The sequence below is a fragment of the Chrysemys picta genome, chromosome 18, assembly GCF_011386835.1.
Source record: "Chrysemys picta bellii isolate R12L10 chromosome 18, ASM1138683v2, whole genome shotgun sequence".
Lineage (NCBI taxonomy): Eukaryota > Metazoa > Chordata > Testudines > Emydidae > Chrysemys > Chrysemys picta.
The window spans coordinates 3,221,814-3,237,954 of record NC_088808.1 but is presented as its reverse complement, the minus strand read 5'-3'; the positions used below and the strand labels follow the sequence as shown (position 1 = coordinate 3,237,954).

Below are 16,141 nucleotides of genomic sequence, written 5' to 3'. Positions count from 1 at the left end.
TGCTTTCAAACCAAAACAATTATTTTATTAAAAAACAACTGGAGGAGAGAGACAAACAAAAAAAACACATCAGCACTGAGGGGGATGGGGAAAGGGAAGGTCGCAGGAGGAGGTGGGGTCCTGGGATAGTTAAAGTTTTGTGTATGTCCAGATATCCAACCTTCTCCTTTGGAGTACAGTGCAGCGGGTATTGTACTTCAGCGGGGCTAAACTGCAGAGGGACGCGTGTTGAGTGCAGTGGGTACTGGGAGTCTGCAGGGCTGGACTGTGACAGGGCAGGAGTGGAATGCAGCGGGTACAGACTGGAGCCAGGAGGGTGATAAGAGTGTGTTGGGGGTGTCTGGGGGGGCGCATGGGAAAGAGTTTTGCGATCGTGGTTGCAGGGGAGGGCGGGCGCGGAGCTGCTCAGTTTGCAGTGCTAGTAGCACCTGGAGCGTGCCCGCTTGGCGCTCCATAATGTTTAAGAGCCGCTCCGTGGTTTTGTTCTGGCGCGCTGCATTCTCCTTTCGGTCCCTCTTCTCGCTGTCCTGCCACTCCTTCAATTCTTGTTTTTTGGTTGCGGAGTGAATCATGACGTCACGCAGAAAGTCCTCTTTAGTTCTTTGTGGCCGCTTTCTAATCCTGCGCAGCCATTCGGCTGGTGATAACAAAGAGGGAGGCTGGGCCCCCAAGATCATATCTGTGAAGCCAAAATGCAACATTTTATAGAAACAGTATTGTTTGCAACACCCAGACCACTGATTCAGTGATTTAAAACACAGCCACTATTCATATACCTATTACTAACTGGCTGACCCCAGGCAAGCACACAGAATCATAGAATATCAGGGTTGGAAGGGACCTCAGGAGGTCATCTAGTCCAATCCCCGGCTCAAAGCAGGACCAACAGCAATGAAATCATCCCAGCCAAGGCTTTGTCAAGCCGGGCCTTAAAAACGTCTAAGGATGGAGATTCCACCACCTCCCTAGGTAACCCATTGCAGTGCTTCACCACCCTCCTAGAGAAATAGTGTTTCCCAATATCCAACCTAGACCTCCCCCACTGCAACTTGAGACCATTACTCCTTGTTCTGTCATCTACTACCACTGACAACAGTCTAGATCCATCCTCTTTGGAACCCCTCTTCAGGTAGTTGAAGGCTGCTATCAAATCCCCCCTCACTCTTCTCTTCTGCAGACTAAATAAGCCCAGTTCCCTCAGCCTCTCCTCGTAAATCATGTGCTCCAGTCCCCTAATCATTTTTGTTGTCCTCCGCTGGACTCTCTCCAGTTTGTCCACATCCCTTCTGTAGTGGGGGGGACCAAAACTGGACACAGTACTCCAGATGTGGCCTCACCAGTGTCAAATAGAGGGGAACGATCACGTCCCTCGATCTGCTGGCAATGCTCCTACTAATACAGCCCATTATGACATTGGCCTTCTTGGCAACAAGGGCACACTGCTGACTCATCTCCAGCTTCTCATCCATTGTAATCTCCAGGTCCTTTTCTGCAGAATTGCTGCTTAGCCAGTCAGTCCCCAGCCTGTAGCGGTGCATGGGTTTCTTCCCTCCTAAGTGCAGAGTACATGAGCCACAAACCCCCCAAAATGGTGAGTAACTGCAGGGGAAATCAGTGTTCCATGACCATACTGGGCATGTGGCTCTTGGGGAAAGCCAGCACTGTAGGGGGGCGGGGGGCCTTATAGTCATTAGTGTCCCCACATTTTCCACAGGCTGCGTTCATTATGGAAGATATCTCGCTGTTGCAGGTGAGCAGGGAATCAAGGAAGAGTCTTCTCCAAGACTGCGGCTTCTGCCCTGGCCCTTATGCAGCTCGCCTGTGTGAAGCAATGGTCCCTCCCCTCAGTGATGGAAGAGTGGCGCGGGAAATTTACCCTTAATGGGGCAAGAAACAAAGGAGCTCTGCCAAAGAACCTGCGGCAGCAGATTGCCCAGAATCTCCATGAGAGTTTCCTGGAGATCTCTGAGGCAGATTCCCGTGAAGTGAGGGAGTCAATCAACACCCCGTTCCACTGCTCAGACTAGGCACGTGGTGGTACGTGCATCATACAGACACAAGCCTGCTTTCTGCTACCCCCCTGCTCCCAACAACTCGCGTCAGCAATTCCCAGAATCAAAGCCACTTACCAAGGGCCTCCTCTCCTGTTTGCGCTTCACCAAGCTCTGACAGCTGTGACTGGCTAGCCTCCTCTGGGGTAGAGAAGAGCTCCTGGCTGCATGCATCTCTGACCTCCGAGTCATCCTCTGCCTCTGGATCCCCCTCCACATCCTCATCCAAGATTTCCTCCTCCTGGCTCGGTCCACTCTTGAAGCCAACAAAGTATCCACAGTGGCCTTCACAGTGGAGGTGCAGTCACCACCGAGTATCAAGTCCAGCTCTTTGTAGAACCAGCAGCTCGTGGGCACAGCACCGGAATGGCGGTTTGCCTCCCGTGCCTTGTGGTAAGCGTTCCACAGCTCCTTCACTTTGACCCTGCACTGCAGTGTGTCCTGGTCATGGCCCCTTTCTGTCATGCATCGTGATATCTGTCTGTATGTATCATGATTCCAACAGCTGGAGGGCAGCTGGGACTGGACAGCCTCCTCTCCCCAAATGCTGATGAGGTCCAGCAGCTCGGTGATACCAGTCAGCTCAGGAACCAGGACACAGTATCCAGCCTGTCTGACTCATGAAGGACACCCCCTCCCCCCAGCCTCTGCTTGAACCAAAACCGATCAGAGAAAAGACTTGCAGAGAGCAGTGAAAGTCATTGGGAGACCCACCTCGACCCCTCCCGACAAGGTGATAGGATTAAGACAACTCCCCTGGCCTCATCTGCATCAAAGATGGGACAGGGAGGATCCCCATTAGCATACAGAATGAAGAACAGAGATTCCAAGGCAAGAACCACACTGAACTCTGGGACCAGAAAAGCAGGGAAGCACTGCATCCTGGGAGAATCTCTGCTCCAGATGTTAATGAGCCTATGCCTGCACATACCCAGCTCAGCAGTTATCAGACCAATTCTAGTAATGAATCCTTGATTGATATCCAAAATACTGAAGCTGCCTAATTGCATTGTGAGCTCCCTTGAAGGAACACCACCAGTAGACAAGAGTGATCAGCTTCTATTGTCTAGCCTAAAGAAAACCCTTGAGCCATCAGTTTACCCATAAAAAAAAATAAAAAACATCTAGTGTTCTCCCTTGAACCATTGTTGTTTCCCTACAAAAAACCCGACCCACACTCCAGTCAGTGTTCTGATGCCTGGATCCAAACTCTGCATCAGTTCCATTGGGATTTCATCTTCTCCTGACTGATCATGCAGGGGGCTCTGCCTGTCTCCAGCACTCAGGACCCTGAGCTACCACCATCACCTGGGAACCCCGACCAGCTCAAGCTTCAGGGAGTGATGAGATCCCTCTCTTTCTCTCTCTCTGTGTTTTCTTTTCTACCTCAGGTATAACTTTCTAATCCTGACTTGTTTGATCAGGTATAGTTTTCTATATACACCTCTACCTTGATATAACGCGACCCGATATAACACGAATTCGGATATAACACGGTAAAGCAGTGCTCCGGGGGAGCGGGGCTGCGCACTCCGGTGGCTCAAAGCAAGTTCGCTATAACGCTGTTTCACCTATAACGCGGTAAGATTTTTTGGCTCCCGAGGACAGCGTTGTATCGGGGTAGAGGTGTATGACTTTTGTAACCTTTAATAATGTAATTTATGTTGGTTTAGGCTCATAGACTCAGACTCTAAAGTCAGAAGGGACCATTGTGATCATCTAGTCTGACTTCCCGCATGATGCGGGCCACAAAAGCTGACCCACCCACTCCTGGAAGAATTCTCTCACTTGACTCAGCTGTCGAAGTCCCCAAATCATGATTTAAAGACTTCAAATTGCTGAGAATCTTCCAGCAAGCGACCCCTGCCCCATGCTGCAGAGGAAGGCAAAAAACCTCTAGGGCCTCTGCCAATCTACCCTGGAGGAAAATTCCTTCCCGACCCCAAATATGGCGATCAGCTGAACCCCGAGCATGCAGGCAAGATTCTCTAGCCAGACCCTCTGGAAAAAGTTCTCTATAGTAACTTTTAATATCCCATCATTGATCATTGTTACTAATTACCAGCGATGGCACGTTATTGACCTATTGATTAAAATCACTTTATCCCATCAAACCATCCCCTCCATAAACTTATCAAGCTTAATCTTAAAGCCAGAGAGGTCTTTCGCCCCCACTGTTTCCCTGGAAGGCTGTTCCAAAACTTCACCCCTCTGATGGTTAGAAACCTTCGTCTAATTTCAAGCCTAAACTTCCCGACGGCCAGTTTATATCCATTCGTTCTCGTGTCCACATTAGTACCGAGCTGAAATAATTCCTCTCCCTCCCTGGTATTTATCCCTCTGATATATTTAAAGAGAGCAATCATATCCCCCCTCAGCCTTCTTTTGGTTAAGGTAAACAAACCAAGCTCCTCGAGTCTCCTTTCATACGACAGATTTTCCATTCCTCGGATCATCCTAGTGGCCCTTCTCTGTACCCGTTCCAGTTTGATTTCATCCTTGTGTGGTTATCACTATTATTCAATAAAGAACTTTTATGGTTAAGCTGGTTGCTTCCCTCTCTCTCTCTCTCTGAACTTTATTCGTTTGTGTTTTTAGCTTCCCCATTTACTCTGCAGCAACTCTCCTCTTCCCTAAGCTAAAGATCCCGACAGCGCCCAAAAATCCTGTGGGGTTTGCTCACCAAGTGGGTTACTGCCAGTACAATTGTGACACGACAGTGGGGATAGGGACGAGCTGAACCTGGGACATATGAGGGTGGCAGCTTGAAAGTGCTGCTTGACCCAGTCCGCTGAGTCCAGGAGCATATAAGGGTGACAGCCTGGAAGTGCTGTTCGACCAACGTGCTGCGGCTTACTCTATTCTGGTGCGGTATCCGTGGCATATAAGGGGTCAGCTTGAAAGTGCTGATTGACCTGGTCCACTCAGATTTGCTCTGTGTGTCTGTGTGTGTGTTTTAACGCTTGTCTACGTTATCAGCTACTGAAAACAGGAGATTAGAATGGGAAGTATCAGGCAGCCTTACTGACCCTGCTCGTCGGCCATTCCAGCTGTCTGATGAGTTGTGTGAATGAGCTGGAGGGGTCAAGTCCCGTTCTTGGGGGCAGGTATCCCAGGACAAGGCCACTAGCACACCCACACCCTCCCTGGCTTCTCAGCAGAGAGTCCAGAGACTGGGGCTGAGATCCTGGCTCCACTGAAGTTCATGGGAAGGTTGCCACTGACTTCAACCAGGCTGTAGAAAACTGAAGTACTTTCTCCTCAGCCAGACAGGCTTGTGTACATCAGTGCAGAGGAGTTTGCATTGCCACCGTAATATAGTGAGGTAAGAGTTTCAGTCTCCAGAGCTCTGAGCAAGGCATCCTTCAGGTATTACAGTCACACTTCACCTTAGCGCTTCCAGAACGAAGGGCAGAATCTAAAGCCGAGGGCTCCCAGGCTGCTGTGTGACCTGGCTGATTTCACCGTTAGCCCGGAGGTATTGATGGCTCCAATTGTGCCATCCGCAGCATTGACATGTTTCGTTACCATTCTCAAGAAACCCCACGGGTTCACACCAAGCATCACGCTGCATTTAACCAGCATTCAACAGTGCATCTAGGAACAGTTGTATCCCTCCTGCCCCAGTCCCCGCAATGAGCTTGGAGGTCTCAGCGTATTGTCTTCCATGCACACTTGTCCAGTTTGCAAGCAAAACTATCAATGGACAATGTGACACAGCTCAGCCTACCGGGAACGCAAGCCCAGAGCTGTGCAGTTAGGTGGGGGAGGGCTGAGCTGGCATAAGATCTGCATGAAACCCCTCTGGGCACTGGAATTCCATCAACTGAGGGCAAAGCTGCCATCCCGAGAGCGCTTAGCAAGACAAACAGCCACACGCCCCAGACAGCTTTGCAGCACAGTGGGGTCCAGAATGTCCCTTTTTCGCCCTGGCTCTGTCAAATCTGCATTATTTGGTCTCCCGCTCGGCTCCCCCCCCCCATCAGACCAATTTACATCCAAAGAGAAGACAATGTTTGCCTCACATGCCGCCATCAGTATCCTAGAAACTCCTCGTTCTCAGACAGAGCCTCCTCGCTCCATTTTTTACTGCAAAACTTTTTTTTTTTTAAGAGGAAAAAGAAAGGAAGAATGGGACAATCACAAAAGGGCGCTGTCTCTTTAAATCAGCCTGTCTAGCAGCTTTTGAAGGGGGGGGGCGGGTCATGGCATGAGGGGTCCCAGTCCAACCAACCCAATAAACAACAAGTCAGGAAATAGTTGCTGTGGAGACGCCAAGGAAACAAAAAATCAAGTCATCTAGGTCCTAAGCACCCTCAGCTCAGTGGGAATTATGGGTGCTCAATGCCTTTGAAAATCAGGCTCAAGGTATCTCCAATTCAGCACCCAGGAACCAAGGGACCCCAAATCATCAGCCCTCTCCCAAACTCTGTCTGCCAGCACCTGGCAGGATCGGGCCTATGCAACCAGACAGCACAAAATGCTGGGGAAAAACCTGAAAGCGGATTGTGTTGGGTCCAGTCGTACACCGCGCTAAGCCTCTTCCAGCCCCCTTGCAGTGGGAACTGGAGACAGCTCCCCTCTGCACCCCCTTGCCCCGAACACCATTCGTTTTGAAATCTATGGAACCAACAGGGCACCTGCTTAGTAATAATTAACCAGGAATCCTCTCAGAGGCATCGATGCAGTAAACCAGCTCCATACTGTTCAGTTCTAGCAGCCCCGTGCTGGGTATTTTCCACCAGCAACAAAGAGGTTTCCTAATACACGGAGAACAGCCAGAAGGGAGAAGGCATTAACTAGCACAGCTCTTGTCACCATGAACTTTAGCACTGAAAACCACCCAGACTAACTAGAGCACTTTCCACTTCCCTGCTTGGTCTCTCTAGCGTGACATCTGCCCCGCAGTTCCGACCCAGGAATGTGAAGCATTAGCACAGGCCCCACAAGGGGACGCAGAGAAAGAAAAGAAAAATGGCATGAACACTTTCAGCGCTAGGATTTTGCAATCATTTCCCAATTTAGCTGCCCAGAGCCTTAGACCAAGGCAGCCCAGCAAAGCAATCAGGAGTCCCTCTACTTCCCACTTCCAGAGACAGTAAAGCCACCGTGTGGGGTGGGGAGAGGTTAAGTGTTGGGAGGGGACAAGTGACTCTCTCTCTCTCTGCTCCCAGGAGATTCCATTTGGATACTTTAATCCCCTGGGCACTGAAATTAACCTTTCTTCACTTTACATTAACTTCTAGAGTGACCTGCACATTCCACTCATCGCTGTGCGGGTTAATGAGTTTCCTTTCAGATTTATTACAAAGTTTTTATTTACATAGTTTGCATGGTAAATTCTGCAGTTCCCAGCAGTAGGTAATTCCTTGTTTGGTTGGAACATGGAAGTCTAACACAACTGAGTTAGGATGGTTACTCCATGCGCAAGGATACTGCCGGCTAAAATAAGCTTTTGAAGTTTGCCATGACTAGAAACGAAACCTGGCTACATTAATTGATCGATTGAGTGGAGAAACCATCTGGTGGTCCAACAGAAAAGGGATTTCTAGCTGCAGAGAGGGTCCTCGGTTCCTCTGTAAGGGAAGAAAGAGCTTTCCAGAATAACTGCATTATGCCACCTATGCTAGATTCACAAAAACCGCTGCAACCGCAGCAGGACGCCATGCCCAAAGCTGGACTACACACGAAACCCTCTGCTCTCCTACATACACATACAGAGAACGTGTCAGCTCCCCAGCTCCCCACTCACAGTTCCAATACTGCCGGGAATCCAATATCCCAACAAGAGCACCAGACCTAGATAGTGCAAAAACGTCATTACAGCTCTGTCAAGTTTGAAGCAGCCCAATGAGGGGCTTGGCTGATCTCTAGGTCAAACCCTGTCCATCAAAGTCACCCCAAATTATCCCCACTGGAAGGGTGTCCAGCGGTCAATGCTGAATGGTTTGTTGGCATCAGTCAGTTTCCTGATGGCGCCACATCCCAAAGGGTGTGTCTGTCTACACAGCGGCTGGGAGGTGTGATCCCCAGCACAGGTGGATAGACATGACCAGCACCTAGGGATAGCTGCTCGGGCTAGCTACCTGCATACGTACTCCAGAGGTCTGGTGGGACTGTATTTGGGTGGCTAGCCTGAGTCACCGCACGTGCCACCACAGCCACACTGCGATTTTAGGCACTAGCCTCGGCAGGGCTACAGCATCTACATAGACCGGAGCTGAGAATCACACCTCCCAGATGCTGTGTGGACACACCCAAAGCTACTGTCCCAGCTGGCACCATTCAGCCTCTCCCTAGCAGTCTCAGCAGCAAGGCCCAGGAATGAACGAGCCACAGGAGACCATGCTCCCGTCCCCCCACCCCAGGCCAAGGGAGGCAGGTGGGGGAGTTGGAAAGAGGCCACACACGGCAGTCCCCTAAGCTAGCTGGCTGATGGCTAGAGAGGGGACATGCAACTCGGCCGAAGCCTCTGTGCTTTCAGTCTAAAGTCCCACGTGCTGCATCTCATGCAGCAGCTCGTTCATAGATTCCATCCATCCATCTGGTCTGACATCCTATGTGACACAGACCAGAGAACTGCCCCAAATCATTCCTACAGCAAATCGCTCAGAAAAACAGCCAGTCTTGAATTCAAAATTGCCAGTGATGGAGAATCCACCACGGCCCTTGGTGAGTTATTCCAATGGTTAATTACAATCACCATTAAAAGTGTCTGCCTTATTTCCGGTCAGAATTTCCTCTAACTTCAACCTCTAGCCCTTGGACCATGTTAGATCTTTCTCTGCTAGATTGAAGAGCCCAATATTAAATCTTTGTTCCCCATGTAGGTGCTCACAGACCAGGATCAATTCACCCCTTAGCCTTCACTTTGTTAAGCTCAATAGACAGACTCCTGGAGCTCCATCACTCTAAGGCAGGTTCTCTAACTCTTTCATCATTCCTGTGGCTCTTCTCTGAACCCTCTCCAATTTATCCCCATCCTTCTGGAATTGTGCACACCAGAACTGGACACAGGATCCGAGCCCCAGTCACACCTGTGCCAATCACAGAGGTAAGGAGTTTTACACAGAGGTAAGGCTGTAAATTAATTGTACTTAACTCATGCGATTGATTCAAAAAATTAATTGTGATTAAACAGTTTTAATCACACTGTTAAACAATAGAATCCCAATTGAAATGTATTAAATATTTTGGGATGTTTTTCTACATTTAATATATTGACTTCAGTTACAATACAAAGTGTCCAGTGCTCACTTTATATTATTATTTTTGATTACAAATATTTGCACTGTAAAAATTATAAACAAAAGAAATAGTATTTTTCAATTCACCTAATACAAGTACTGTAGTGCAATCTCTTTGTCATGAAAGTTGAACTTACAAATGTAGAATTATGTACAAAAAGTTGCATTCAAAAAAACAAAACAATATAAAACTTCAGAGCCTACAAGTCCACTCAGTCCTTCTTGTTCAGCCAGTCACTCAGACAAACAAGTTTGTTTACATTGACGGGAGATAATGCTGCCCTCTTCTTATTTACAAGGTCACCTGAAAGTGAGAACAGGTGTTCGCTTGGCACTTTTGTAGCTGGCATTGCAAGATATTTACGTGCCAGATATGCTAAACATTCATATGGCCCTTCATGCTTCAGCCGCCATTCCAGAGGACATGCTTATGATGCATTAATTACATTTGTGACTGAACTCCTTGGGGGAGAATTGTATGTCTCCGGCTCTATTTTACCCGCATTCTGCCATATATTTCATGTTATGGCAGTCTGGATGACGACCCAGCACATGTTGATCATTTTAAGAACACTTTCACTGCAGATCTGACAAAACGCAAAGATACCAATGTGAGATTTCTAAAGATAGCTACGGCATTCGACCCAAGGTTTAAGAATCTGAAGTGCCTTCCAAAATCTGAGAGGAACAAGGTGTGGAGAATGCTTTCAGATGTCTTAAAAGAGCAACTCTCCGATGCGGAAACTACACAACCTGAACCACCAAAAAAGAAAATCAATCTTCTGCTGGTGGCATCTGACTCCCCTACGGCCCCTTGCACCTGCTAGGCCCTTCCCTTCAGGGCCTGCAGCCTGGCAGGCTACGGGCTAGAGCTCCCTTTTGCTCCCTGAGCCTGGCCAGCATTGCACTGTCCACGGTGCTAGTCTCCCACCTCTGGAGACAGACCTTCCCCTCTCGAAGGCTTGGGATAGACTGCCTGCTCTCTCCCTGAGCAGCCTTTTTATAGGGCTGAGCCTGGTCCTGATTGGCTGCCTCCGATCTGGGCCCTGATTGGCTCCCAATAAGCCCTTTTCTGATTGGCTGCCCATCTGCGCAGGCCCACTGGTCTGCTGCAGTCTAAATTCACCAGGAGCTGCCCCACTACAGACTGGCTAAACAAGAAATAGGACTGAGTGGACTTGTAGGCTCTAAAGTTTTATATTGTTTTATTTTTGAATGCAGCTTTTTGTACATAATTCTACATTTGTAAGTTCAACTTTCATGACAAAGAGATTGCACTACAGTACTTGTATTAGGTGAATTGAAAAATACTATTTACAAATATTTGCACTGTAAAAAACCAAAATAATCCAAAATAAATGTGAAGTACATTTTGTATTCTGCGTTGTAACTGAAATCAATATATTTGAAAATATAGAAAACATCCAAAAATATTTAAATAAATGGTGTTCTATTATTAACAGCGTGATTAATCACACGATTAATTGCGATTAATTTTTTTAATCGCCTGACAGCCCTAAAACAACTTTTCTCCTCCTACTCGAGATTCCCCAGTTTATGCATCCAAAGATCCTGTTCACTCTTTGGCCACATCGTTGCACTGGGAGCTCATGTGCAGCTGATTCTCCGCCATGACCCCCAACTCCTTCTCAGAGTCCCAGCTTCCCAGGATAGAGTCCCCCATCCTGTAAGTGTGGCCTGCATTCTTTGGTCCTCGAGGTATACATTTACATTTAGCTGCATTAAAATGCATGTTGTTTGCTTGCACCCAGTTTACCAAGCAATTCAGAATAGAACTCTGTGTGGGACTATTTTTTTAATCCTGCTCCCACCCTCCCCAAAATACCCACTCCCACCCGCTCCCTCATTGTTTCTTGCATTTTTATCATACTCCCACCCACAGAAACCTTAGATTCCACAAATCCTGAGAGACAGATTCCCCCATGCTATTTAAAACCAACAAAAAACAGTTGGTTAATATATTATGTATAGAAATGGAATTCAGACACAATTTTACTACTAAAAGAATACAACAAAACTTGCTTAAATCAGGTAAAAATACTTTAACTCTTGCTATAATAGACATCAAACCTCTTTTTATCCCTCGCTTAAATTTAAGTATTAAAACCTTTATTTAAAAAAATAGAAAAACTTGCTTGACAGTGCTGACATTTGATTTATGACAAACCGATGAGAGATTCAGTGTTTCCCCGCAAATTCCCGCAGTTTTTTTTTTTGCCCCCCCCCCATCCCACCCACAGCAAAGTACATTTTACCCACTGCCACTGTTATGGCCGTGGGGTCCTGTGGGGCCTGCAGGACCCCGGTCCCACTGCTGAGCTCTGATCCTGATCGCTCTGTAGCAGTGACCTGTCCTCTTCATCATTTACCACTACCCCAACCTTTTTGCCATCTGCAAATTTTATCAGTGATGATGTTATGTTTTCTTCCAAGTCATTGATAAAAATGTTAAATAGCATAGGGCCAAGAACTGATGGGACCCTGCAGGACCCCACTAAAAACACACTCGCTCTAAGTGGGGGGTGAGTCCCCATTTACAATTACATTTTCATATATATCAGTTCACCAGTTTTAATCCATTTCACATGTGCCATGGTGATTTGATGATATTCTAGTTTCAAATCAAATCAGATCTGTAGGTAAAGGCATTCAGCATGGAACAGCAACACTGGGCCAAGCTCCCTGCTGGTGTAACCCCCTGAGCATGGGGGGGGGGGGCTATGCACCACTACCAGCATGATGCCCTTAGCGTCTGAACATCACTGAACATCAGCCACAGGCAGGACGCAGCTGCGAGATGCCAGGTTAGCTTGACCCAAAGGAGCCGTTCAACCCACTGCAGCCTAGAGTCCCTGGTGTCCCCTCTGCTGGTGCAGGCCCGGGCACGGTCCGTCACACAGGGAGGGTGCAGTGGAAGTGGGCATGGCCAGGGGCATGCTGGGCAGGGCTGCCCAGAGGATTCAGGGGGCCTGGGGTCTTCGGCGGCAGGGGGCCCCTGCCGGGCCCAGGGCAAATTGCCCCACTTGCCCCCTCCCGGGCGGCCCTGATGCTGGGTCCCTGCTCTCAGCCACTGCACCAGTGGGGCTCCCACAGCCCCCCAGCCTTGGTGGAAAATAGTTCCTGAAGGGAGCTCTGATGAAAGGCAGCATCACTGATCCGTTTCCTCTATCTGGGAAGTGTGAGCTACACCACAGCTGGCACCGGGGGTCAGGGGCTGCAAATTGTATGGGCCCATAGTGCTCGGGCTCCAGCAATATTCAGGGCCTGGGGGCCTGGCTCCACCAATGTTTGGGGTCGGGTCTCTCCCCTGGCCCCACCTGCCACCCCCACGCACCTCCCCCAGTGTCCCCCAGCCCCCACTTGCTGCCCCCGGCCCCTCCCAGCCTGCAGCTCCACCTGACTCTGCTCTGCCCACGTCCGACATCAACTGCTGCCGCACGGTCCTAGTGCCCCACCATCCATTAGTGGCAGGGCAGGCTGCCCCGCCCCTGCCCTTCTGCCTCGGACCCTCCCCTTTTCCGGCAGGACCTTCCACCAGCACAGGGGATCCCCCCACCCGCGCTCCTGCCCCACGCTGGGCAAGGGGCAGCCCCATCCCCCACCCCAGTGAGGCTACAGTGAGGGGCAGCAGCAGGGGAAGAGGCGCATGTGTGATGGCAGCGCCCCCGCCCCGGCACCCACCACAGGGGAGGCGAGGGGGCTTCTTCAGGAGCACTGCCAGCTTTTCTGCTGCCCTAGGCGGCGGAAGGTCCCACCCCCAAATGCCGCCTGCCACAGAGGCGGCGGAAGGTCTTGCCGCCGAAATACCGCTGCGGTCGCACCCCCCAAATTGTAGTGCCCTAGGTGACTGCCTAGGTCGCCTAATGGGTTGCGCCGGCCCTGGGCTTCTTGGACCTGAGAGGGGCCCTAGGAGCACATGTGGGGTGAGTGTGCTGCCAGGGGGGAGAGGGGGCCCCTCCCCCAGAGCTCACTGCTGCCAGTGGGGAGAGGACTGGGGGGAGTCCTCCTCTCTGGCCTCAGCTTCAGGGCAGCCTGTCTGCACCCCAAACTCATCCCCAGCCCTGCCCCACCCCAGAGCCCACACCCCCAGCCAGATTCCTCCCCCCCAGATCCCAACCCTCTGCCCTAGCCCTGAGCTCCTCCCACACCCCAAACCCCTCTTCCCCCGCTGGAGCCCTCCCCCACACCCCAATCCTCTGCCCTAGCCTTGCACCCCCCCATCCCTAAACTCCCTCCCAGAGCCTGCACCCCTCACCCCCTCCTATACCCCCACCCCCAGCCCAGAGTCTGCACCTAAACTCCCCCCCAGAGCCTGCATCCCCACCCCTTCCTGCACCCCCCACCCCTTGCCCCAGCCCAGAGCCTACACCCAAACTCTGTCCCAGAGCCTGCACCCCTCACTCCCTCCTGCACTCCAGACACCCTCCCCCACCCAAATTCCCTCCCAGAGCCTGCAGCCCTCCTGCACCCTAAGCCCCAGCCCCAGGCCAGGGCTGGAACCCCAGACCTCCTCCCCCCACCCAAACTCCCTCCCAGAGCCTTAGGCAGGTGGGGGGCAGAGTTTGGGGGGTGGGTTCTGGGCACCACCAAAATTTCTACAAACCTGCCACCCCTGCAAGGGTGACTCTGGCCCTGCCTGGTCGTTTAGAATCACAGCCGCTGCCCTCTGGGGCATGATCTGGACAGGACTCCAGGGACAGCCCTAAACGTGCCAGTGGCACAAGGCATCTCCAGCCGCGACAAAGAGAAGGAGCTAGCTGCATCTCTCTTCAGCCATGCAACACAAATCCCCTTTCTTTCGAAACAAGCGAGCGCTGGTGCCGCAGCTCTGTCCCATCACAGCCTGGACCATAGAGAATGTATGCGTCCACGATGGACCCCAAATCCAAATGCCAACAACGGTGCCCACAGCAGCATCCACCCAGGGTGGCACAGCGGCAGTCTGCAGGCTGGCCAGATTCCACCACGTCACACCCAGGACAAACTCATAGGGCATCTTCACAGCAGCCCCGAACACCTGCAAAGTCTCAGCCCCTGAATGCTGCTGACTCTGGGGATGGGATTTAAACCAGCACGGATGCCCAGCTTGCAAATACTAGTGACTTGCAGCTGCCCACTAACAAAACGTGCAACCCTAACCTCCCTCTCCCGGTCCCAAGCAGAGCCACTTCCATTCACCCCCAGCCCCAAGCTAGAACATGGCAGGGACTCAGCACCTGCCCAGCAAGGCCATTCAGCCCCCAGCTGCTGCCGTTCTACACTGATCACTCCTTCCTCCCTTAACTGGGGGGGTCGACTTACAACAAATCTCCTTCAAAAATCAGCAGCACCAGCCCCGCCAATCCCCAGAGTGGGAGATGCAGTAACCAGCCCCAGTTACCTCCTAAATGAACAGGCTCTAGCGGGTGAAATTCAATGGCAAAGCTTGGTGCTCACCTGCAAGCAGCACACTCCAGACAGCTCAGCGCCTCTGTGAACTCGCCTGGGAATGTTTGGAAAGAAATCAACCAGTCTTAAAGGTACAGGCCCCCTTTCCCTAGCAAATGACGAAGAAGAGCTGTTTGCACGCCTGTGCCCAACTCTCTTTGGATAAAGGCACCTGGCGTCCCCTCTGGGAGACAGGGGAGACAGAGTTGAACGGTTTTGAGTTTAATGACTCAGTCCGGCTCCTGAGGGGGGAGGAAATCCTATACTTAGCCACAGGCTTAGGAGCTCCAGCGGGGGAAAGCCAGGGAGTGACAAATCCATGGTCGTTCTGTGGAGCCTGCATGTATCCAGCTATCGCCCAAGGGCTTGCGGAGGCCCCTGAACTAACCCAGTGTGGAAAAAGCTGCCCAAAGAAACTTGCATGGCAGATACATCTAGCTACCAAGAGCCTAAGCCAGGGGAAGACCAAATCAGGACCACCAGAGCCTTTTTAGTGGACAGCTGGGCATGCCAGGACTGGGAGCATCGGTCCCGCTGGGACTCAGGGGTCAGCCCCATGGCAGGCATCCTGGGCCTGAAGCCCCTTTCTCCCTTTCCCCTTAGGGCTATACCCCCGAGTCCCAGCGCGCCTCCCGATTAAGGACAGGGTCTAAATTAGCTGTTCCTGCTCAAGAAAGAGGTTTTGGAGTCATGGTGGCTACTTCTCTGAAAACATCCGCTCGATGGGCAGCGGCAGTGGAAACAGCTCAGAGAAGCGTGTTAAGAAGCATTAGGAGAAGGATAGAGAATAAAGGAGAAACGAACAGAACGCCACTATATCAACCCCATACACGGTTCCCAAAAGAAGGAGATGAGTTCGTGGAGGATCGGTCCCTCAAAGGTTATTAGCGAAGACGCTCAGGGGCAGGAGCCCATGCTCTGCAGGTCCCAAAACCTCCAGGTGCCAGAAGGCGGGGGAGGGGGCGACTCAGTCAAAACTTCCCTCTTCTCTTCGTCCCCTCATGGGTCTCTGGCACAGGACACTGTGAGAAGAGAGGCTCTTGCAGCAGATGGAGCACTGGTCTGACCCACTTTGTCCCCTCTCTGGAGGGGCCAGTGGCAGGAGTAGCCAGGTGGGCTGTTTCTGCCTTCAGGCAGGTGATGTGACACGTTGTCCTGCAGCTGAACTGAAGTGTGCTCTGAGGTGACGGAGAACAGGGAGCTGGCAGGGGCAGGGGCAGGGGCTTTTGCAAGGTGTCTTCTTAGTGCAGCTGGCAGCGTGTCAGTCTCATCATCTGGAGGGTCTGAGTTTGATCCTCAGAGAAGACAGGCTGAGCCTTTTGCCATCCCCTGCGGTCAGCTGGACTGCAGAGGTTCCTGTGCTGCGCTTTACCACATGGCGGGCAGGGCGGGTCC

At 51.1% G+C, this 16,141-nt stretch overlaps 1 protein-coding gene across 2 annotated transcripts in view; it reads right to left on the bottom strand.

Moving 5' to 3' along the window:
* Positions 1–14,912, bottom strand: part of RGS3 (regulator of G protein signaling 3) — a 204,835-nt gene extending 189,923 nt beyond the window's left edge. The window contains exon 1 of one of the 2 annotated variants that reach the window (XM_065572233.1): positions 14,756–14,912. The gene's annotated coding sequence lies outside the window, so the exon portion shown is untranslated. The remainder of the gene's footprint in view (positions 1–14,755) is intronic. The other variant, XM_065572234.1, reaches the window with a different exon arrangement.
* Between the last annotated feature and the right edge of the window lie 1,229 nt (positions 14,913–16,141).